This window comes from Heloderma suspectum, chromosome 3, assembly GCF_057233095.1.
Source record: "Heloderma suspectum isolate Gila_16-S chromosome 3, 16-S_ref, whole genome shotgun sequence".
Lineage (NCBI taxonomy): Eukaryota > Metazoa > Chordata > Lepidosauria > Squamata > Helodermatidae > Heloderma > Heloderma suspectum.
Genome location: NC_139460.1, coordinates 85,078,689 through 85,101,499, shown reverse-complemented (window position 1 = coordinate 85,101,499; position 22,811 = coordinate 85,078,689).

Here is a 22,811-nt window from a genome sequence, read left to right as displayed (position 1 = left end):
CGACATGAGGCTTTTATCCTGCACCTTTACTGAGGCTTCTGCTTCAGGATTCTTTGCCGGATTAAGAGCGGCTCCTTTACACATGCTTTTTTCTGGGGAGTTTCTTTTTCTGCCTTGCTATATGTTTCATTATAGAACAACAACATGGCACTGTGGTATAACAGAATGGCTCAATTACACAAAACTTTCATTCCACCATTTCTAATAATACCAGACTTCCTTCATTAGGAAAAAAAACGTGATAATGTTTGCAAAGCATGGGAGAAACCCTGGAAGATGATGTTGTGGAAAGGAGCCACAGATTACCGTGAGTGAACAATCATGAGCTCACAATAAAAGCCTGGTGCAGAAAGGCTCTTACTTCAAAGGTACTCTGGTGTGAGCTTTCCTTGTCCCGCTATTAGGATCTGAAGAAGGAGACAGTTCCAAGGTAGGACACGACACTGCAGTAATAGAACTTGGGGTTCAACACACACACACACACCTTTTAAAATGGTGCTGTTGCTCCTTTTCCTTTGGGGATGGCTGTTGTATGAAAGCGCCGGGAATCTCTGAACCAAGGTATGGTATGGTATCTGCTTTGTTTTGTTTTTAACTTGATTTCTGTGAGCTGCCCTGGAAATGTTTTTACATTAAAGGCATAAATTAGTACAATATATGGCATACATGCTGGAGTTGCACAGACTGTGCAAAGCAGAGCAAATGCCTTTAGACATTCAAGATATAGAACTGAGAGGTGAGAAGATCTCCTTAATAAAAGGCTTGAAAACCATTCCATTTCTTTGCCATTCACTGTCAGACCTCTATCTAAGCAGAACTACCAACCATGCCCAAAGAGGTGTGACTCTCAATAGACAGCTGTATGTTAGTATTTAAGTTATTCAGCTCCCCATGTTCAACGGCCGGGGTTTGCTATGAATATTATACATAACTGACGATATAGTTCCTTCTTATTAATAGTACAGCATTAAATTATTCCACCCAGCTGTTATGAGATATTTGCCTAAACACAAAACACTACAGCGCTGCATATTTTCTCATATTCTCCTCATTCTTTAAACTAAAGCTTATTTGAAAAAAGAAATAGTTTTAGGGACAGGAAAAAAGGTGTCAGGAAGACATGTGAAATTATATGAAGTTACATTTCTGAAAACCAGGCACCTCTAAAGCAGACATGGGCCTGTGAAGGAGTTTAAAACGTTGCACTCTTAATGGGAGCCAAGCAAAGAGAATAATATAAATAACAACAACAACAACAACAACAAACACCCACCATATCTTGGGAAAGTGAGATGTTATTATTTGCTTTCTCACAATCGTCTCTTGCTTTGCTGACTTGCAGACAGTAGGTAGTATCCAATGTTAGTCCTATGTAGAGGAGACCCATGGAAATGAATTGGACCTAAATTAATGACTAATTAGTTCTCATTCCTTTTAATTAGTCTGCTCTAAATAGGGCTAACATTGGTTACTGCCTCACATGCACACTCTGGTATCCCAGAGTATTTAGTTATTTAGGTTTCTTTTCAGACATGTTCCACAAATCCAGATTGCACTATATGTTTGTATTATTATATCCTCATGACAACCCTATGGTAAGTGAGACCAAGCAACAGAGGGCCGATCTACATTGTGCCTGCTATCGCAATGAATTCAGTGTCCCGTCGGGTTAAACGCTCTCACATTAAAACGTGATTATTTGCACTCACCTATTTTCCCCATTGCAGTGCTTCATTGAATGCACGAACTCGGTTCACACTCAAGTGCTGTGCTGTTTTCCTGCTCGAGCTTGTCTGATCTCAGCTGCTAAGCGGGGTCAGCCCAAGTCAGTAGTTGGATGGGTGACCGCCTGGGAATCAGGCTTCCTGCATTGAGCAGAGGGTTGTTCTATCCCTTCAAATGAGACTAAGTTTTACCCCCTCCTATCCCCCACTCCAGATGTTTTTTTAAAAAATTAAGGCGTTATCCTCACAGAATCCGGGCTTCTCTGCGATGTTCCCCCCCCCTAATTCAGGCATGATCTTTGAAGATTCGACGCTGTGAAGCTTCACAGCTTCAAATCTTCGAAGATCATGCCGTAATTAGAAAAAAAAAATCGCGGAGAAGCCCCAATTCTGTGAGGATAACGCCTTAATTGAAAAAACAACATCCGGAGCGGGGGATAGGAGGGGGTGAAACTTAGTCTCATTTGAAGGGATAGAATAACCCCCTGTTCAGTGCAGGAAGCCTGATTCCCAGGTGGTTGCCCATCCAACTACTGACTGGGGCTGACCCCGCTTAGCTTCTGAGATCAGACATGCGTGCGCATATCCAGCCCTTTGCTTGTTGCTGAGGAAACGGGGGCTGCTGAGGAAGCTATGCGATCAGTAGCCGGAAGAAGACATGGGGACGTCGAGAGCTGTGATTGGACAGGAAGGAAATACAAACACTGCCATGTATGGACAGGCGGGGGAGGGGACTATGACTGGATACAGTAGCGAAGGCGGAAAATCAGAGCACATTAAGGGGAAATATCGGGATATTAGGGTATTGAAAGCGGGAGCACGGAAGTGGGAAATTCCGGTTCCAATTCGAGGCGGGTACTGCATAGTGTGAAAGGCGGGCGGTGAAACCTCATTGGAAGCGAAAAAAGGTGGTAAGTGTAGATCCAGCCAGAGACTTGCCAAAGGCCAACCAGTGAGTTTAATTATTGGAGCTGAGATTTCAGTTTGGATCTCTCACCAGACCAAACCCAATGCCAGGTTGGTTCAGAGTATATACTCAGAAGCCAAAATTTCCTATTATGAGAATGAACCTGCAAAAGCTTCATGCTCATGTGCTCTCCCCTCTCTTCCTTCCCATGTTTGACAAGGAGATTATAAGCTTTTGCGTTTGAACAAACCACATTTCCCCATTACATCCAAACTCTACGAAACTGTGGTTTGCTCTAACTAGTTGTTCAAACAAACCAGGATAACAAACTACAGTTTGATTCTGCTTTGTTTTAACTAACCACAATCAGAACAAACCACAGTTCCCTGAGTTCAGACTTAACAGAGAACTGTAGTTTCTTCAAAAGTGGAAGCTTTTGATCACTTTTCACACATGAAGGAAAAGGAAAGGAGAGAGGGAGTACTTGAGCTTGAGGTTTCTCAGTCTCATTCTAGTAATAGAAAACAGGGCTACTGTTGTTCACTGTGTACCCCTGGCTATAATTTTCTCAAGTCTTCCTTCTACTAGAAGAAACATCAATAGGTGCTAGCCAGACCACTGGATTTTTAGTCTCTTAATAAATTCATGCCTGTACTATAAATGAAAGCCTCTATGTTGCACGAACAAGGAACATTTCAAGCAAAGCAGAACTTAGAATTCTTCAGACGCACTTTTACAAAAGAGCGTTGTGTTCCTCATCAGTGATTTAAAGGTACTCGAGAATTCATAGGATAACAATCAACTGCGACTAAAATGATCATCTTCTTTAAACCCATTATTTCGAAAACATTTAGCTACGAGAGCTCATGAAAAGTGAAGTCTATGCATGGCAAATCACTCACAGCTGATAATTACAACACTAACGTTTTTGCCATGAATATTTTATGCTGTTTTAAACAAACCCACTTGCGTGATCATGCTTCACCACTAGCAGTGGTGGGAAAAAAGGATGCATCTGGAAATTTTAAGGCCCCCTCCATCCTAGAATGAACAGATGATCTAAAAGAGTTTGTAGACTTTAATATTTTATTTCTTCTACAGTTAAAAAGAAGATAGCAAGTTTTAATGTGTTATAACATCATTGTTTTTTAATTCTAGTAATAAATACAATTTCCTACCTACCTTTCCCTAGAAAAACAAGATTTCCTGCACACAGAGTACAAAATGCCATTATGAAGAGTCCAAAGCCACGCTGGGCAAAATGGAGTCTATCCAAGTGGCCTGACAGGGCTGAAAAAAAATATTTGCAAAACTTGGGTGCTACAAAATTTTCTAGGAGCCAGATTGAAGGAGTAACTTTCTTCTTGGGGCCAAAATAGATGATTTGCAGCAGCCACTAATGTTTTTATTTATTTCTTAAAATAGTTCTACCTGGATTTCTGTTCTTGAATTGAACCACCAAATTGGTTAAAAAATCGAGTCAACATAAAACAATAAAATAACAATCCAAATAAAATCTGAAATAAACGCAGTGCAACTAGGATGGCCATGTGTCCCCTTTTACACTGGACTGTCCTCTGTTTTGAAGGCGTCCTTTATTTGAAGGGCTGCCCAGCTATATATTTTATAAGATTGGCACAAAGAACTACCAGAAAGAACTACCAGGTATAAAGAACTACAAGAAAGAAGCGCTGGGCCTTGAAGGTGCCCATCAGCAGGACCTGGATGGCAGACTGAGCAAGGCACACAAGTCACCTGGTTACAGTCTTCTACACTATGGTGAGATGTACTGTATTTAAATTATAATAATGACTTCTAAATTTGCATCTATACATATAAATTAGCAAATGTTATACACATGACTGTCTTTTGTCCCCTTTTTTGGCTATTCATTAGTGGCTTCCCTAAGTGCAACTCCCTTGAGGTTTGTTGCATTTTCTAAAACCAACATGCAGCATCATTGGGGATTCCAACTGGGAGCAAAAGAGCAGCAGATAGGAGCTACTTGACCTTTTCCCAGTGCTTTCTGCTCAAAATTTCCCCCAGCATCTGTTTTCCCACCTGTGTGGGGGAAGCATATGGCATCCAGGTATCTTTTCCCTTGTGGGGAAAAATGCAGTGTATGGAGAGCAAATCTGAGTGGACAAATGGTAGGGGACGAAAACATTAAACAGCCCTTTCCTCAGTTTTTTATTTATTTAGGACATGTATAAGCTTCAGCATAAACTCTCAGGGTGGCATACAGTTAAAAGAATGAAATTGTACAATTTTTTTTAAACCACAGCAAGATAACATAAAACACAGGGACAGCAGCATCCATAAAACCAGGTCCAATGATAAAATTAATTAAAGCAATTAAAATAACTACTCAGCATGCTGCAATGAGCAGGCAAATAAAAAAAGCCTTCACCTTGCGCTGAAAGAGTGGGCGCCACGCATGCTTCTCTGAGGAGGGCATGCCAACCGTGAGGTTCCAATGCATAGGCTGTGAAGGCCCTTTTTACAGTCACCATCTGCCTAACTCCCTGGTGGTGGGATCCTGAGCAGTTTGCATCTTTTAATATGAAATCACATGGTACTGATCCTGCAGTCTGATTTCGGCTACAATAATCTGATACACACTTACTTGGGAGTGAGACCCACTGAATAGCATAACCCAAAAAATGGACAAAAGAGGACAGCGATTGGTGTAATATTTGCATATGTTAATTTATAGATGCAAATTTAGACATCATGATGATTTCAATAGAAATACAGCCCATCACCCCATACTGTGGAAGACTGTGACCAAGTGACCTGTGTGCTTGTCCGTTTAGCCTGCTCTCCCAGTACTGTCAATGGAGAACAGTTCTTATGGTTCATTATCATTAAATTGGAACTGGACAAGGCAGCCCTTCAAATAGAGGATGGTCCTCTGGCAGCCCTTCAAATAGGACACTTGGCTATCTATGTACCATTAGAGTTGATCTTGGGTTCAACCATAGGAACTGTGATTTCTTAGTTAAGCGGGTTCATTTTAAGAAGTCCAAAATGGTTTCATCAGAAAACACATTCATGGGTTGAACTGGCTGACCTGACTGTTTTGAGCAGACAACAAAGAGCTGCAGTTGAAACAGTTAATGTATAGCTACTCAAAAGAGTTACTACTGTCCCGTCAGTAACATATACACTGAAAGTAAGTAAGTACCGTCAGGTCTGAAATAAGTTGTTACGTTTGTTGTTTCATTTTGAGTCGTCTCTAAGAGGCATGCTTTCAGAAATGGAACACATTATTATAAAGAGCAGGGATTGCAAAAATAAATAAATAATGTAAATGAGAGGTGGAACTATGTTCCAGCCTGTGGAACTATGGCTGCATGCAATCCTTGGTCTAATTTCAAAAGCAGACAAACAAAAATGGAAGGGAGCCACCCAAACTGAATGAAATGCAAAAAAAGAACATATTCTCAAAGGGAAACGTCATTATTTGAGCCCAATGCATTTCAGAGACAAAAGCTCTCTCATCACAGGCAGTCTTATAAAATGAAAATGCTGAAGCCAGCTTATAGAAGTGGTAGCTATCCTTCATACACCATCAACACCACCAAGAGAGAGAGAAAGGAGGGGTGGCAGAGAGAGAGAGAGAGAGAGGCTGTCCTGCCCACTTTTGTCTCTGGTCCCACCCACCACTGGCTTTGGCCCTGCCCTTTGTTGTATGTGACCCCTGAAAGATTACTCCTGAACAAATGTGACCCTTACAGAAAAAAAGGTTCTGCACCCCGATGTAACACATTGTTGACACTGGTATACAGTTACATGCCATGGAAGGGGAATTGCGCATTGAATGATGTTAATATATTCACAGCTCTTGATAAGTAGGGGCCTACATTCAGATGATATAAGCGAATTCAATGTCAGCTGCTCAAAGTCTGTTATATATATTGCCCTCTATTCTTAGTCATTTTGATTACTCAGTGAGAAATTATCGGAGGATTTATGGTGTAGAAAAGACTAATATTGATGGATCAAGGGGGCACTAAAGTTATAGGCATCACTCCTCTTGGCTGGGTGCTTTAAGGCACAATCCTATGCATGTTTAGACAGAACCCCCCACCACCACCACCACAACTCCCAGCATTTCCCAGCCAGTATGGCTGATTGGGGAATGCTAGGAGTTGTAGGACTTTTTTCTCACTAAACATGCATAGGAATATGCCTTAGATATTTACTAGTATATTTACTAGTATAGAGAAGACAACAGCCTTTGAACTGAGCACAGGTGTTTCTGATCAGTGTGAATCAAGACTCCATCAAGAGGAAGGTCTCTTTTTCTTGCTGGTGTTTCTCTTTAGCTAGTGATTAATGAGACATAAATCAGAGATCCAAGTGAGGTATATCTCATCAGGGTACCTGACTGTATATTAATTTGGAGATGTATTAATCAGCAGACAATTCAACAATAATCTTTGGTGTTGTGGCCTGCCCCACTGACCTCAGCACCTGATGGATCTAACTGATTATAGTTACATAGTGAGAGCTCAATATTATTTACTGTATTATGGCTAACCGTAATACCAATTCCTGCAGTTCCTGTGCCTGTGGAGTTTCCTCTGATCTATGGCCAACTTCACAAATCTCTCTTTCAGAGTCCATAACGGAGTTATCCATTTTCCATACCCTGTTCTACACCACTTTGGAAGCTTCACATTTAGGGAAAAAGCCATAATAATTACATTAACTGAGGCGTAGGATGACATTGATTTGATTGTACTAGTCATTTTTATGCTTAATTCAATAAACCCTCTGCCCGCATTTTATTAATTTATTGGAGCTACTTCCACATCTCCTGTTTGCTACTCTGGAGTGTCATAGAATGTAGGTCACATCTGCTGCAGCTTGGGCTAGGCAAAATTAGTTGCTTACTTCCAGATGGACAATTACACTCATCCAAACTGGCATCTTCATTGACAGTTGAATGCAGATGCTAGTGACTGAATTGGAACAATCTTGTTGCACCTAGATGCCATTTCTCTCTCTTCATATTTGAAGTACAATGGATCTCACTGGTTGCATTCGGATGTCATACTAAGCCATAGTTTCACATGAGGTGAATGAGACACTGTGAGCCGCAGTGAGCCTCAGGCTCATGCATTCTTCCTCTCCTCCTCTGGCAGGGCCACAGGGAGGAGTTCAAAAGCGTCCACTGCCAGTTCTGCTTAACTGCAGTTTGTTGTGTCGTCCAAACCAACACACTCTGGGTAATGTTAGCTATGGTTTGTTTGAAACTAGCCAATGTGAAACATGGTTTTAAGCTGACTTGTTTCAAACAAACCATAGTTACTTTCACCCACAGTTTGGTGGTTCAGATGACACAACAAGCGGTGGTTAAGCAAAACACGAAGTGAACACAGCCAGAGTTTTCCTCGTGGCCATGCCAGGAGAGGAGAGGGGGAGCCTGAGGCTTGCTGCAGTTCACTTACATCACGTTAAAGCATGGTTTAGCACAGCTTTCGCCAATATGCTGCCCTCCAGATGTTTTTTATTTATTCATTCATTTAAAATATTTCTTGGCCACCTTTTAGGGCAGAAGCCCTCCCAAGGCGGCTTGCAGCACTATATTGGACTATATCTCCCATAAGCCCCGGCCAGCATGGCCAGTGATCAGGGATGATAGAGTTGGAGTCCAAAACACCTGGAGGGCACCATGTTGGGAAAGTCTGTTTTAGCATGATGTCCAGACATGGCCACTGTTTCAGACAGGATTGTATTTCTTCTGTAGACTTGATTTTCCAATTTGTCATCCAGTGTTTATATTCATTAATTACAAACTTGCTAACTACAAGGCTGCATTCATACTGATATTGTAGATCAGTTCCACCCTGGTTCAATTAGAAATGCTTATACAATGGTAAGTAACTTAAAAAAAAAAACACTAGGAGTTATTTGGTTTATACCATGAGCGACTTTGGGCATTATTTAGTCCTTATTTTAAATAAGTGCAAACTTCTTTGGTGACCCTAAGATGCATCTATCTCTTGCCAAAAGGAAAATTCCCTTTAGAGATTGTTCCTGCATTAGCAGTGCAACTGTATGGATGAATCATTACTCTGCTGGCTGAATGCCAAAGCCCAATTACACATTTTCAGTTAATCCCCAAATATTTCTCATTTGAGATAGACATGAGCTGCTATGAATACTGTTGAATGTTTAATATCTATCAGAGAACCGAGAGAAAGATATATTCTAGGATGTGATGTATGGTGCTTGGTTTGGGGGCTGTAAGCCTACAACAAGCAGAAGTTCTAAGCACTGAGAGGGACATACTGGACATTACAGTGGCATTTCTGTGTTAAGTTGTGCTGTTCCTATATTAAGCAGGCTGGGGTGATTTAAAGCAAAGCATGGCGGGAGGAACACTGAACTATCCCCCTCGACTACATTTCTGCCCTGAAACTGCTGCCCCAGATGCTTTTTTTTTCTTCTTCAAGTTGGGTTTACTTCCAGTCTCAGAGCCCCAAAAGAACAAAAATGCCATGGGGGAGGACATTTCTGGGGGGAAAGCACAGTTGTGGAGAGGTGGGGAGATACAGCATTACTGTTTAAAAGGTCCTCGTATTTGAGTCTTTATTGCTAAAACTGTCGAACATTTTTAAGCATTACTCTGTACCACCCCCAAATACAACCCTTTCGATTTTAAAACATACAATGCTGCTGTCTCATGGTTTTCACAAGTGCCAACTTCATTTTTCTCTCCGTTGACAGGCAAGCCACCCTCTCCTATTCAGCTGCTCACAAACACTGTGCTTCAGGCAAGAATATTCTACTCTCGCCATGTAGTTTTTCCCCTCAGGCTTTGCTTGCTGTGATCTGATTGGATCTGAAATGTTTTTGTTTCCTAATGTTATTTTGTATCTTTCCTGTATTTGAAACACAGATTTATGTATGATTTGATTCATCTAGACAGCTGAATTTTGACTCCTGCTTCTTCTGAGGCAAGTGAGGGAGGAGAAAGAAGCCATCAGTGCTTGGAAGAACTATCTAGGGTGCCAGGTGACCTTGGTGTGAACCCGGTTTGCTGTCAAAAATTGTAGAGAAGCCCAAATCATATTAGACACCAGCTCAGAACCAACTGCCGCTTTGTTGATCACACCTGAACAGAGTGTACCTCACGAGCAGCAGAAGCAGACATCCTGCTCTGACTGACTCCCACAGATAGTAGCACAATGAACGCTGTGACTAATACAACACAATTAAGTGATACAACCAGGGGTGTTGCTAGGCACTTAAGGGAGCAATCGTATGTATGTTTAGAAAGAAAAAAGGACTACACCTCCCAGAATGCCCCAGCCAATATTAGAGTGGGGAAAATGGGGTATTATTTCTATGGTGAAAGAAAAGGTATTTTCCTCCTTGTGTATTTGCGTTATTCTCCTATAGCACAGCACCACCTAGAGGTTATGTGGTGGAAAAGCAGGAAAGGAAAAGCTTTTTTGTGTAGATCTCAATTCCCCAACAGAACTGAAAGATGAAGCAATTAACAGTCTTGTGTAGAAAAGCTCAAAATAATGCTAGAGATAGGAAGGCTAAAAATTTGGCTTTTTAAAATCAACAGCAGTGCTTTATACATGAGCAAATGGTGAATTAATATTGCACTTCTTATTAGCTAATTGAGAGATATCTCTCATTATCTATGACTCAGTTTCCTGTGGTGAAGGCCAGATGGTGTAGCTAAACCTGGCATGGTGAGAATATGGTTAGTGTCTGCCTCCTAGTACGGCAAACGCAGCACTTTGACAGGAAATGGTGTGTGCTTCTGGCTGATCTGAGGACCTCCTGGCATAAAAGAAGCTCCTCTCCAGTCCTCGTGCTGGTGTGGGTTGGATGTAATCAAGCTGTGATGGCTCTGGAAATTCTCACAGCTGATGGAAAGTCACAACGTGGTAGGTCACCTGGCAGTTTCCCAATCTAATGGGTCTCAGTAGAGAAAACGTTTTTCCATAATACTGAATCCCCTTGAAGCATTTAAAAAAAATTATAATAATGATTGATATTCCTGTCTAATGTAAGCTTCCTAATGTAGATCTATTTCTAATGGGTTTGGAAAGACTGGTCATTATGTGGAACACAGTAGTGTTTTATAGGTTAGATACACTTCTTGATTGAATTCAGTATCTATGATGACTTGTGTTAAATCTGAATGAAAACTATAATCTGACCATGGCTTTCAAATCTACAGTGTGAATGGTTCACATAAACTTATTTGTTTTTCCTTGGTTGTAATTCAGTCACAATTAAATGTGATTAAATACATGCTCACTAGACAGATCTGCATTTATTTATTTATTTTATTTCTATCCTGCCTTTTTGAAGCAAACCAGGGTGGTTTACAAAAGTTCAGAAAATAAAAAGTATAATCAAATAAAAACATAGTAAAGCGGTAAAGATCTGCTTTTACCTATTATGCTTAGCGTTCATAATGTTCCTGCTGCAAGATGAAGCCTAAACATAACCATGAATAAACCAATCAAAATTCATTTTTAAAGTCCCTTCCCCATCACTCCTTGAAACATTAAAAATATAGCTAGATTCACATGTTTTAAAAATTAGATACAATTCTTTCCCTAAGCACAATTCAGCAAAAGCTGATCAAATCTAGAATGCGATGCATGCTTACTTGGAAGTAAGTCCTACTGAGTTTAATGGGTAAAAGGTAAAGGTGTCCCCAACCAGTCGTGTCCAACTCTAGGGTGTGGTGCTCATTTCCATTTCTAAGCCGAAGAGCCAGCGCTGTCCAAAGACGCTTCCGTGGTCATGTGGCCGGCATGACTGAACACCGAGGTGCACGGAACGCTATTACCTTTCCCGCCGAGGCGGTACCTATTTATCTACTTGCAATTTCTTGCTTTCAACTGCTAGGTTGGCAGGAGCTGGGACTGAAGACGGGAGCTCACTCCGTCATGTGGCACTCGGGTCTCGAACTGCTGTCCTGCCGACCTTCCGGTCTGCAGTTCAGCGTCTTAACCACTAAGCCACCGCGGCTTGCTAATAAGTGTTTAGGATTGCACCCAGTCAGTGCAATCCTGTTCGTGTCTACTCAGAAATAAGGCCTATTGATTTCAATGTGACTTACTCCCAGGAAGTGGGTATTGGATTGCACTGAGACATCAGTATTCAATTGTGTACTTCTGTTCCCTTATATTTATACTGTGTGTCCACACCATCTTGTTTCTTCCTGGTGCAAGGACTGATTGCTCTGGTACTCTGCTGTGCGAAGAGCATGGTTTTGCATTTTAGAACTCAGCTTCAAGTTCCCGGTACCCTCCTCTGCCTTGTACATTGGTTCTTGGTCTAGTTTATTTTCTATTAGTCTCACCAGTTTGCCTTCTGGGAAATTAGTGTTTTGTCACTGGCCATCAGAATGTCCATCACAGCAGCCATTTTATGAATGGGCAAGTCCTGCATGGCAGCCATTTTGTGAGAACACTCACAACACTCTCTCAAAATTCCAAATGTGCCCATCAGTCCCAAAAGGTTAGGGACCCTCTTTCTAAGTAGAAAAAAATGTTTATTTTATATTGGGGTTTTCCTCCCCCCCCACATGACTCTCAAAGTCTTCTTAACCATCTCATCATTTCTTCTCCCCTTCTTCTTTCACAGTTAACTTCTACCCTGTCACCAGCTGCCACTTTAATTCATTCCTTCCTCCTGCTGCTTTTACATTCACTTCTTCCTCTCTTTTCCCTTTCTTCTTTATTCCCAGTTTTTTAAAAAAATATTTTAAAAAAATATTAGCCTTGCTTGCTAACCAACTCCCACTGTCACACCAGCCTGCGCAGCATGCATGATGTGGCCGTGGCACAGGGTGGTCAAGCAAAGAGGCACTGGACAGTCTGCGGTACTGAGACCCACCTGAAGGTTGGCTGAGACTTACTGATGGGTCCCTACTCACAGTTTGAGCAACGCTGCAGTAATCATACATACGCAGCCATACACACACACACACACACACACACATGCTTCTTCAAACAATGGAAAATTTGTTAAACACAAACATATATTTAAAATGTACACTCATTCAGGGAAAGTAACTTGGTAGACTGATTGTGATTCAAATAAAAGCATATAAATCAATCACAGCCTTCAGAACTTGTGGAGAGAACTGGAAATTAGCTAAGTTCTTTTGGAGGCTGAATATAAGGGGTTCTGGAGGTCAAATTAGGCTACAGACATACACTGACTGCCCATGTGAATATAGGATGGGCTTGTGAGTGTGTGTAAAGAATAGTAGGTTATAAGGTAGACTGCTCTGCTTCGCTCATGTTCTCGAGTGAGAGTTAAGGGTTAATAGAATCATAGAATCATAGAATCATAGAATAGTAGGGTTGGAAGGGGCCTACAAGGCCATCGAGTCCAACCCCCTGCTCAAGGCAGGAATCCAAGTCAGAGCATCCCTGACAAATGGCTGTCCAGCCTCGTCTTAAAGGCCTCCAGTGTGGGAGAGCCCACCACCTCCCCAGGTAATTGGTTCCATTGCCGTATTGCTCTGACACTCAGGAAGTTTTTCCTGATGTTCAGCCGGAATCTGGCTTCCTGTAACTTGAGCCCATTATTCCGTGTCCTGCACTCTGGGATGATCAAGAAGAGATCCTGGCCTTCTTCTCTGTGACAACCTTTCAAGTACTTGAAGAGTGCTATCATATCTCCCCTCAGTCTTCTCTTCTCAAGGCTAAACATGCCCAGTTCTTTCAGTCTCTCTTCATAGGGCTTTGTTTCCAGTCCCCTGATCATCTTTGTTGCCCTCCTTTGAACCCTCTCCAGCTTGTCTGCATCCTTCTTAAAGTGTGGTGCCCAGAACTGGACACAGTACTCCAGATGAGGCCTAACCAGTGCTGAGTAGAGGGGAACTAGTACTTCCCGGGATTTGGAAGCGATGCTTCTATTAATGCAGCCCAAAATAGCATTTGCCTTTTTTGCAGCCACATCACATTGTTGGCTCATATTCAGCTTGTGATCGACGACAATTCCAAGATCCTTCTCGCTCGTAGTGTGGTTGAGCCACGTATCCCCCATCTTGTAACTGTGCATTTGGTTTCTTTTTCCTAGGTGCAGAACTTGGCATTTGTCCCTATTAAATGCCATTCTGTTGTTTTCTGCCCAGCACTCCAGTCTATCAAGATCACTTTGAATTTTGTTTCTGTCTTCCAAAGTATTAGCTATCCCTCCCAATTTTGTGTCATCTGCAAATTTGATCAGCATTCCCTGCACCTCCTCCTCCAAGTCATTAATAAAAATGTTGAAGAGCACTGGGCCCAGGACTGAGCCCTGCGGTACCCCGCTCGTTACCTCTCCCCAGCTTGAGAAGGTCCCATTGATAAGCACTCTTTGAGTCCGATTCTGTAGCCAACTGTGGATCCACATGATCGTTGTTTCATCTAGCCCACTTCGAGCAAGTTTGCTCATCAGGATATCATGGGGCACTTTGTCGAAAGCTTTGCTGAAGTCGAGGTATATGATGTCTACAGCATTCCCACGGTCTACAAGGGAGGTGACTTGATCAAAAAATGAGATCAGATTTGTCTGGCAGGACTTGTTTTTGACAAATCCATGTTGGCTTCGAGTAATCACGGCATTGTTGTCAAGGTGCTTCCAGATGGATTGCTTTATGATCTGCTCCAGAATTTTCCCAGGGATTGATGTCAGACTGACTGGTCTGTAGTTCCCAGGTTCCTCCTTTTTACCCTTTTTGAAGATAGGGACAACGTTAGCCCTCCTCCAGTCATCTGGCACTTCCCCGGTCCTCCATGATTTCTCAAAGAGAATAGACAGCGGTTCTGAGAGTTCTTCTGCCAGTTCCTTTATTACTCTAGGATGCAGTTCATCTGGCCCTGGAGATTTGAACTCATTCAAAGTAATGAGGTGTTCCTTGACCATATGCCTGTCGATCTCAAGCTGCAATCCTGCCCCTTCAGCCTGTACTTCGCCTTTGCCAGGACCCTCTTTTGGGAGAAGACTGAGCCAAAGTAGGAATTGAGCACCTCTGCCTTTTCTTTGTCATCTGTTATCATTTTGCCATCCTTATTTAATAGCTGAACAACCATTTCTTTCCTCTGCCTTTTACTATGCACGTAGCTGAAGAAAGCCTTTTTGTTGTTTTTAGCATCCCTCGCTAACCTCACCTCGTTCTCCGCTTTAGCCTTCCTGACGCCATCCCTGCAATTCTGTGCTACCTGCCTGTACTCTTCCTTTGTTACTTGGCCTTCTTTCCACTTCTTATATGTGTCCTTTTTTGTTTTCAGGTCATCCCTAAGCTTTTTGTGAAGCCACATTGGCTTCTTCTGTTGTCTTCCACCTTTTCTTCTTGTTGGAATTGTTTGTGATTGTGCCTTGAGAATTTCCTTTTTTAAAAGTTCCCACCCATCTTGGACTCCTTTTCTCGCTAGCATTGTTTGCCATGGGACCTTACTGATCATTGTTCTGAGTTTATTAAAATCAGCTTTCCTAAAATCCAGGGTACGCGTTTGAGTACACTCGGCTTTTGCTTCCCTTAGAACCAAGAACTCAAGTACAACATGGTCGCTTTCCCCCAGAGTTCCTGTAACTGCTACTTTATCCACTAAGTCATCTCTGTTGGTTAGGATCAAGTCAAGGATAGCCGATCCTCTAGTTCCTTCCTCTACTTTCTGTAGGAGGAAGTTATCCGCCACACAAGTCAGGAATTTCCTGGAGGGGCCATGTTTTGCAGAATTTGTCTCCCAACAAATATCGGGGAAATTGAAGTCCCCCATTACTACTACATCATGCTTCCTTAAAACATTGGCTATTTGCTTTTCAAAAGTTTCATCCTTGGCTTCTCCTTGATTGGGTGGCCGGTAGTAGACTCCGACCACCAGGTTCCTTTTATTCTTTGCTCCATTTATTTCAACCCAGATGCTCTCGATGGGGCTACCAAGCTCCTCCTCCTGTATTTCTGTGCAGAGATATGTATTTTTCACATACAGTGCAACCCCGCCTCCCTTTCTGTTCCTCCTGTTCTTTTTGAACAAGTTATATCCTTCAACTTCTGTATTCCAGTCATGAGAGTCATCCCACCAAGTCTCAGTTATACCTATCAAGTCATAATTTCCCTCCTGTATTAAGAGTTCAAGTTCATTCTGTTTGTTTCCCATACTCTGGGCATTAGTATATAGACATCGAAGACCATGTGCTTCATAGTCTGGCTTTCTTCCTACATGTGTCTGAAGACTATTATTGGGCGCTATCAGCGCTGTTCTCTCCATTGCAGTGCATGCGCCTACGTCCATTGTTACCCCCAACATTACATCTCCCTTCCCCGTAGGATTCAGTTTAAAGCCCTCCTGATGAAGTTCTTCATGCTGTGTCCAAACACATTCTTCCCAGCCTTTGTGAGGTGCAACCCATCCCTAGCCAACAGCCCATCTTCCAGGAAGTATAGCCCGTGGTCCCAGAATCCAAATCTCTCTCGTCGGCACCACCTTCGTAGCCAGTCATTCACCCGGAGTATTTTTCGTTCCCTTTCTATCCCTCTTCTAACTACTGGAAGGATGGATGAGAAAACTATCTGGGCCCCAAAGTTCTTGAGTTTCCTTCCCAAAGCTTTAAAGTCTGACGTGATCTCTTCGTAGCTCCGCTTGGCGGTATCATTTGTTCCCACATGGATGAGAAGAAAGGGATACCTGTCAGTGGGCTTTATGAGTGCAGGCAACCTTTCAGTCACGTCTCTAATCTGTCCTCCCGGGAGACAACATACCTGGCGAGTCCACGGGTCTTCGCGACATACTTGGGTCTCGATCCCACGCAGCAAGGAGTCTCCCACTACTACCACTCTTCTCTTCTTCTTCTTGTAGGCCTGGGTTTCATCGCCTCTGTTTGACTGACCTTTAGCCTCTTGCTCACTCTCATGCAGGTTCCCCTGTGATTCTTCCTCTGCAGGCTGTCCTCCAGTCTCATCTGCAAGTACCTGGAATCGGTTCCACAGCTCCACCGCTTCCACTGGTGCAGAGTGGCGTCTAGTTCTTCTTCTCCTAACTGTCACCGTTTTCCAAGGAGTATCCTCTACTCCATTTTTCTTCTCCTCAGCATTTCCCACTTCTGCCTCATCTTGCTGTTGCTCTTCAAGCTTCTGGTCTGCCCTTTGCTGCTGTAGTTCCCCCATTCTGTCCAAGAACTCTTCGTGTTCTCTTATTCCCCGGAGGGTTGACAGTCGCCGCTCCAGTCCACTTACTTTTTCCTCCAGCAGCGTGATCAACTTGCACTTGTTGCAGGTGTAGGCCATGTTGTTCTCAGGCAAGAAAACAAACATTGCACACACCTTGCAGGTCACCACCACTGGAGAGTCTTGTCCTTCCATAGCCCCTTTTCCCTTTTTGTGTCTAGCTTTGTGATTGTTCTAGACTAGCCTGTGCCTGCTCCTCTACTCAGTAGAGGTTAAAAGCAGAGTCCCACTGGTGTGGAAGTGTGTGTTACAAGACAAATAAATGGGAAAAAGTTAGTTAAAAAAAAAAAAAAATGTTAGGGGCCTCCCCCTTGACCTCCCCTGCCGAACTCCCCTGGCCAACTCCTGTTTGCTCCCCCTGTCTGCTCGCTCTGTTCGCTCGCTCTCTGGGAGCTGGCCTGCTTCTGTAGTCCCTGGACCAGCTGGAGCAGCTTGCTCTGCTCTGCTCTGCTCAGCTGGGAGGCGGGAAACAGACTGAAGCTTCCCGCCCAGTCAGCTGCTGGGAGTACTCAGGCCACACCCCTCCAATTCAGTTGGAGCTCTCAGAAGCTCCTGGTGAGCTCACAGCCAGTCAGAAGGATAAAGGGCAGCGCCCTGGGCTTCCTGCAACCCACTTACCTCTTAGCCTCTGTCTCCTTTGTCTCCTTTGTCTCTTCAACCACTGCAATAGAGGAGGGCATTTCTTTTTTAACTAGAATTTTATTGTTTTAGAACAGAAGATGGCAGGGTCCGGAAAATAAGATTTGCAACTTTGTGACAGCTAGTGGCAAAGAAGCGTAGGTTATCTCAAGGCCGATGGCACCAGCCAGAACTCTTATCTTGACTCCAAGCTGTAAACCATCTTGGCCTGCCAGAAGAGTAGCCTCAGCTGGTGAGTTGTGAATATGCCATCTCTTCCTCCCTTGAAGCAGGAATCAGAGAGGTGGGTTTGAAATGGTATAAAGCTTGGAGGCATTTCCAGCCCTTTGTCCTTTGGTTTCCATCCAGTCTGGTGGAGATGTCTTGTTTGCTGGCTATGAGACTTGAAGCTTCTGTACATTACAGAAAAATCCCACAACTTTACTGGGGCTTTCTGTTTCTGTGGTGTGATTAGGATGGGCTCCTTTAGAAGATGAACATGTGATGTGGAATTGAAAACGCCCTTTCTCAGCAGCCTTACCAGGGCTTTGTATATTTTCAATGAAACAGCTCCATCTAGAGGCCAAATTAGAGTGCTATGCTGGCATTACACACTGGTGATAGCCCACTTAAAAAAAAAATTCAGCTTGTCTCTGATCTTTCTGAAAGCGGGATAAATGGGGAAAAGTGCAGGAGATGTCCTAGAGGTTGATGACGTTGTGAAAAAGACCCACAAACGTCCGTGAGTGGCCAATCACAAGCATGCAATAAATTGCACATGTAGAAACACCCAAAGGTTCCTACTTTGGAGTAAGTAGTTAGGCCAGGTAGTTTTATTATTTTAACTGTTTTGGGTTTCCAAGCAAAGGATTGGTTCTTGTGGATTTTTCTGTATCTTTTCTTATTAGTCTTCCCATTCCCTTACCCCTAACTTGTAAATAAACTTTCTACTTCAATATTCTGTGCTGCTAATTCTTTTTGTTGGGTCAAGCGCTAAATCTAGTGGGCTGCCGGTCAGAATATCTGGCTGTGGGTGCTGGGCACTTGAGACATTTCCTCCAAGTCTCAGGTATAGGGAGACCTGAGCAGGAGGTGGCAGCGGGAAGGGGTGGCTGGCAGAGCCATGACCTACCTGTACAGAGTGAAGGGTCAGAGAGGTGTGAATTAAGTAAATCTTAGTCCCTAACACTCCTGGGAAAGGAAAAGAATTGTCTGAGGTGAGCGTTTGAGAATGGGGAGAAGAAAAAATATTTTAGGGAGGTTTGTGCTATTTTTATAGCCAGATACTTTGCCAAATGCTTTTAATTTATTTTTAGGAGAGGTAGCTGACAATATAGGATCTTGCAATGTGAACACAGTATCATCTGCTATTCTGTAAAAAGTGAAATCTAAACTCATATAGTTTTCTTTTAGCCCCTATAATGTTTCTGTATTGCCCAATCTGCCTTCCTATGCTTTCAATACCTATATTAAAAATAATGGAGATACAGGACATACTAGTCTGACGCCTCTTTGTAATGTAATTCTTGAAAACATAATAGCTATCAGAATCTTGGCCAGAGATACTGCATCATAATTTGGACCAAATTACAAAATATGGTCCAAATCCAAATCTTCTTAACATGTATGTCATACATTTCCAGTCTATGGAATCAAATGCTTTTTTAGCATCCACAAAATAAACACTGTAGATTATTTCTGCTTCTGAGTCAGATCTATCCCATTTTCCTTGTGTTCCCTGATAGTTGTCTCCCTTTCATAAATCCTGTTTGTCCTCAGCTATATAATGTCCTAAAATTATATTTACTCCCTCAACCAATATAGCTGTTATAATTTTATAATGTGTATTTAGGTCTGTAAGATTCAATTTTTCTGGGTTCTTCCCTGTTCTATAACTAATAGTTATATGGCTTTTGACCAGGACCTAGGAATTCTATTTTCCAATAATACCTCATTGAAGATGTTTACCAGTTGGGGGTGCGGGATCAATTCAGTCTGAAATCTTGATAGAATTCTCCTATTTTTGCTATCTGAGCCTGGTGATTTTTCTTTCTTAATATTTTTAATAGCATTTTTCAGCTCTTCTGCAGAAATCACAGCCTCTAATTGCTATTGATGTTTCCTTATAAGCATAGATATATTTGTGTTATCTAAATAATACCCTTCCACTGAAGGCTTCTTCAATGTATATAAGCTCTCATAAACATCAATAAACTCTTCAGTTATTTCTTGCTGTGTATATAGTCTGCTGCCATCAGATTTTTGTATACAGCTTATCTTTTGTACACCTTCTCGTTCCTTCTAAAGATTTGCTAAGCATTTCTCTGGTTTATTACTAAATTTCTTATCTTAAAAATAAAGGTAAGTTTAAAATAGAGAAGGAAAAGAGAGAGAGAGAGAACAGAGAATAAGAGAGAGAGAGAAATCACAATAAATTAAACAGTAATTAATTCACAATATGATACATCACCCAATTTTCCTACTGTCTTCAACCATTCATTACGAAAGGCAACAACCCACCCCATCCCCAATGTAAAGACCCCTCACAATTGCATAGTTCACAGTCAGAAGGTGCATAGCCAAACCAGGAAAAAGCAAAAAAGTGCTCAGGAAACATGCTGTTTGCTGTTCAAATGATCAGCCTCTCTTAGGGTTTCTCCACATGGGGATTTTATCCTGTGATTGAGATTGGTTACTCACAGAAGTTTCCAGGTCCTTTGCATGATGTCATCCACCTCCAAGGCCTCTCCCATGGTTTCTGACCATTTCCATGGTTTAATTTGAAATGGAAATAATGAGCTAATAAAAAGAACTGGTTTGAATCGGTTTGGATTTGTCCATGAAAAGAGGAAGTGGCGCTATAAAAACAGCACCATCTAGTGGCTGAATAATGAAACATACAGAACTTGCAGATAAAGGGAAAAAGAAGGGAAGGGAAGCACATGTAAAAGATGATCTTAATCCCACAAAGAACCCAAAAGCAGAAGCCCCAATAAAATTCAGGGCTAAAAAGCCTCTGTGTGGAGAACCTTGGTCTCAGATTGGTCTTGCTGGAGGGCCTTGCTAGAGGGTCAACACCCTTAGTGCAGCCACTGGCTGCTTCTGCTGTACTTTCATGCTGGCTTCCCCAGATGTAGCTGCCTGCAGTCCAGGCAGGAACAGTTACTGGCTCCTCATTTCTCCCCCAAGTAAGGAGTGGCAGAGCCCTCCTAAGCATGCCTGAATTCCGGGTTGGGGAAAGCTCCAAAGGCAACTGGTTCTGGGAGCTCTCTGGATCTTCTTCCTTTTGTCCTGTTGATCTACTTGGTGCTGCTTCTGCTGTTCATTTATGCAGGTTTCCCTGGAAGGATTTGGCTACAACTGGGTGGGACCAGTTACCAATTCCTCTTCACTCCCCCACTGTCCCAGGAGAAGAATGGCTGAGCCATCTTGAGCATGCCTGGATTCTGCATTGGCGGAAACCTCAAGGACAAGTCATTCGGAGAGCTTGCTGAACCTTTCTCCTTTTCTCCCATCACTTTACTAATCCCAGGAAATAGATGTGTTACATGTTACTATTTCTTGGCGATACCTTGCATCAAAATTGTATACATCTTAAAATGACGCAAAGAACTATTCGCCAGTGCCTTAAAGGGATGACTTTAGAAGCAATTCTCATATCTGTCACATCTGAACGCCTATAAAATAAAGAAAGCACAAATAAATAAATACATACATACATACCTCAAGGGAAAAAACACACATGACAGATGTCCCCAAAGAACTGTGCTTTGTCTGAGGATTAACCAGGATATAACAAAAGATATTATTACAAATGGTTAGTGTTTGTGTGTTATTTATTATCACTGAACTGTGTTCTCTTTCACTACCAAATGCCAAACGCTTAAAAATGTAGAAACCAAGTTGTCCTCCCCCAGCTGCTCCCATTTCAAGCTGCCAGCTGCATTGTCTCATTTTTAAGACCTGCCAAGGGGTATTAATGTGCCACATTACACATATCACATTGCTAGTGAGTTTAAATGAAGTCTTATTATGGTATTAATCGGGTCGTCTGCTATTAATCTGTATTTCGCATGGCTACTGGTGTGATCTTAAAACTCTAGTGTGCCTGAACAATATTACTAGATTTACAAAGAAATGTATACCTCAGGGAAAATGTGAAATTACTGGTAACCTGATAAAGAGCTGTGATTCCTACTTGTTTTAAAGATGATTTTATGACTGGAATAATGTATGAGATTAACCTCAGTGCTCGCAGTTTCCCTGGCCAAATGTGACACTTCAATCATTCTTCCCTCTACCACAAAAATCAGGGCAGGTAGGCATAGATCCACAGACATCCATCTGTTCCTGCAAGTTTTTAAATGCTACTCTAAAACACTTTTGTTTACTCAAGAGTTTTATGATTTTAAAGATATTGGGAACCATTCAGCCAAAGTTAAGTACCTTTACTTCCCTTGATTTCAATGTGATAGTTAAGCACATATTTAACTTTCTGTCATTGAAATTGATGGGATCTATGCTTAATTTTGATTGGCTCATAATCAGTTAGTACGTTTTCTTTGGAGGTAATCCTATGGTCCCTGGGAGAGCATACCAGGAGCCACAGGGCTTTTCCTAATAGGAATTTCCCCTCTCAGAGTGAGAGCTCCAACCTCCTGCTCCCCCCCAGCCCCCGAGGAAACCTCTGCAACCCTTACCTCTCTGATGGCAGAGCTCCCAACATCAGTAGAGGCAAAAATGGAGTGGTTCGTGACAGTGTTGGGAGAGGCTGTGGCCTTCCCTTGCCCCCAGGATGAGGGGAAATCTACCCTAGCCCTCGAGGCCCAAGGAAAACACTGTCAGTGATGGTATGCAAAATTCAGCAAACTTCCAAAGGCCCATTCTTAGATGCATTCAAGGTTAAACTGGAAAAACAAGTCTGTTCTGGGAAATGTTATCAATGCAGGGCAGTTTCCTTTATAAGTAGGGGGGAGAGATGGAGATTGAGATGATAGAGGAGATAGAAGATATAAGAACTCTTAGAACAATAAAGGGCTATAGACTAAGGATATGGTTTGTATCTGATTGCTTGCAGTGCAGCTGTTCTACTCTCCTGCCGTCTACAGAAGGAAGGCACCTGTATTTTTTCATCTGAAAAATATGCATGGCCTACCAGATAACTTTTAATTTATAGGCAGACATCTGCTCTTTCCCAGCTGTTGTCAGAAAAACATCTAATGGTAAAAATTTCTTGCCACCAACACAAAAATAACCATCTAGCTCATATTTAAAATCAGAGGCAGACATAAAAGTCAGAGTATTTTTAGAATGTTTGCATTGCTCCTCCTTAGGCAACAACTGACTTTAG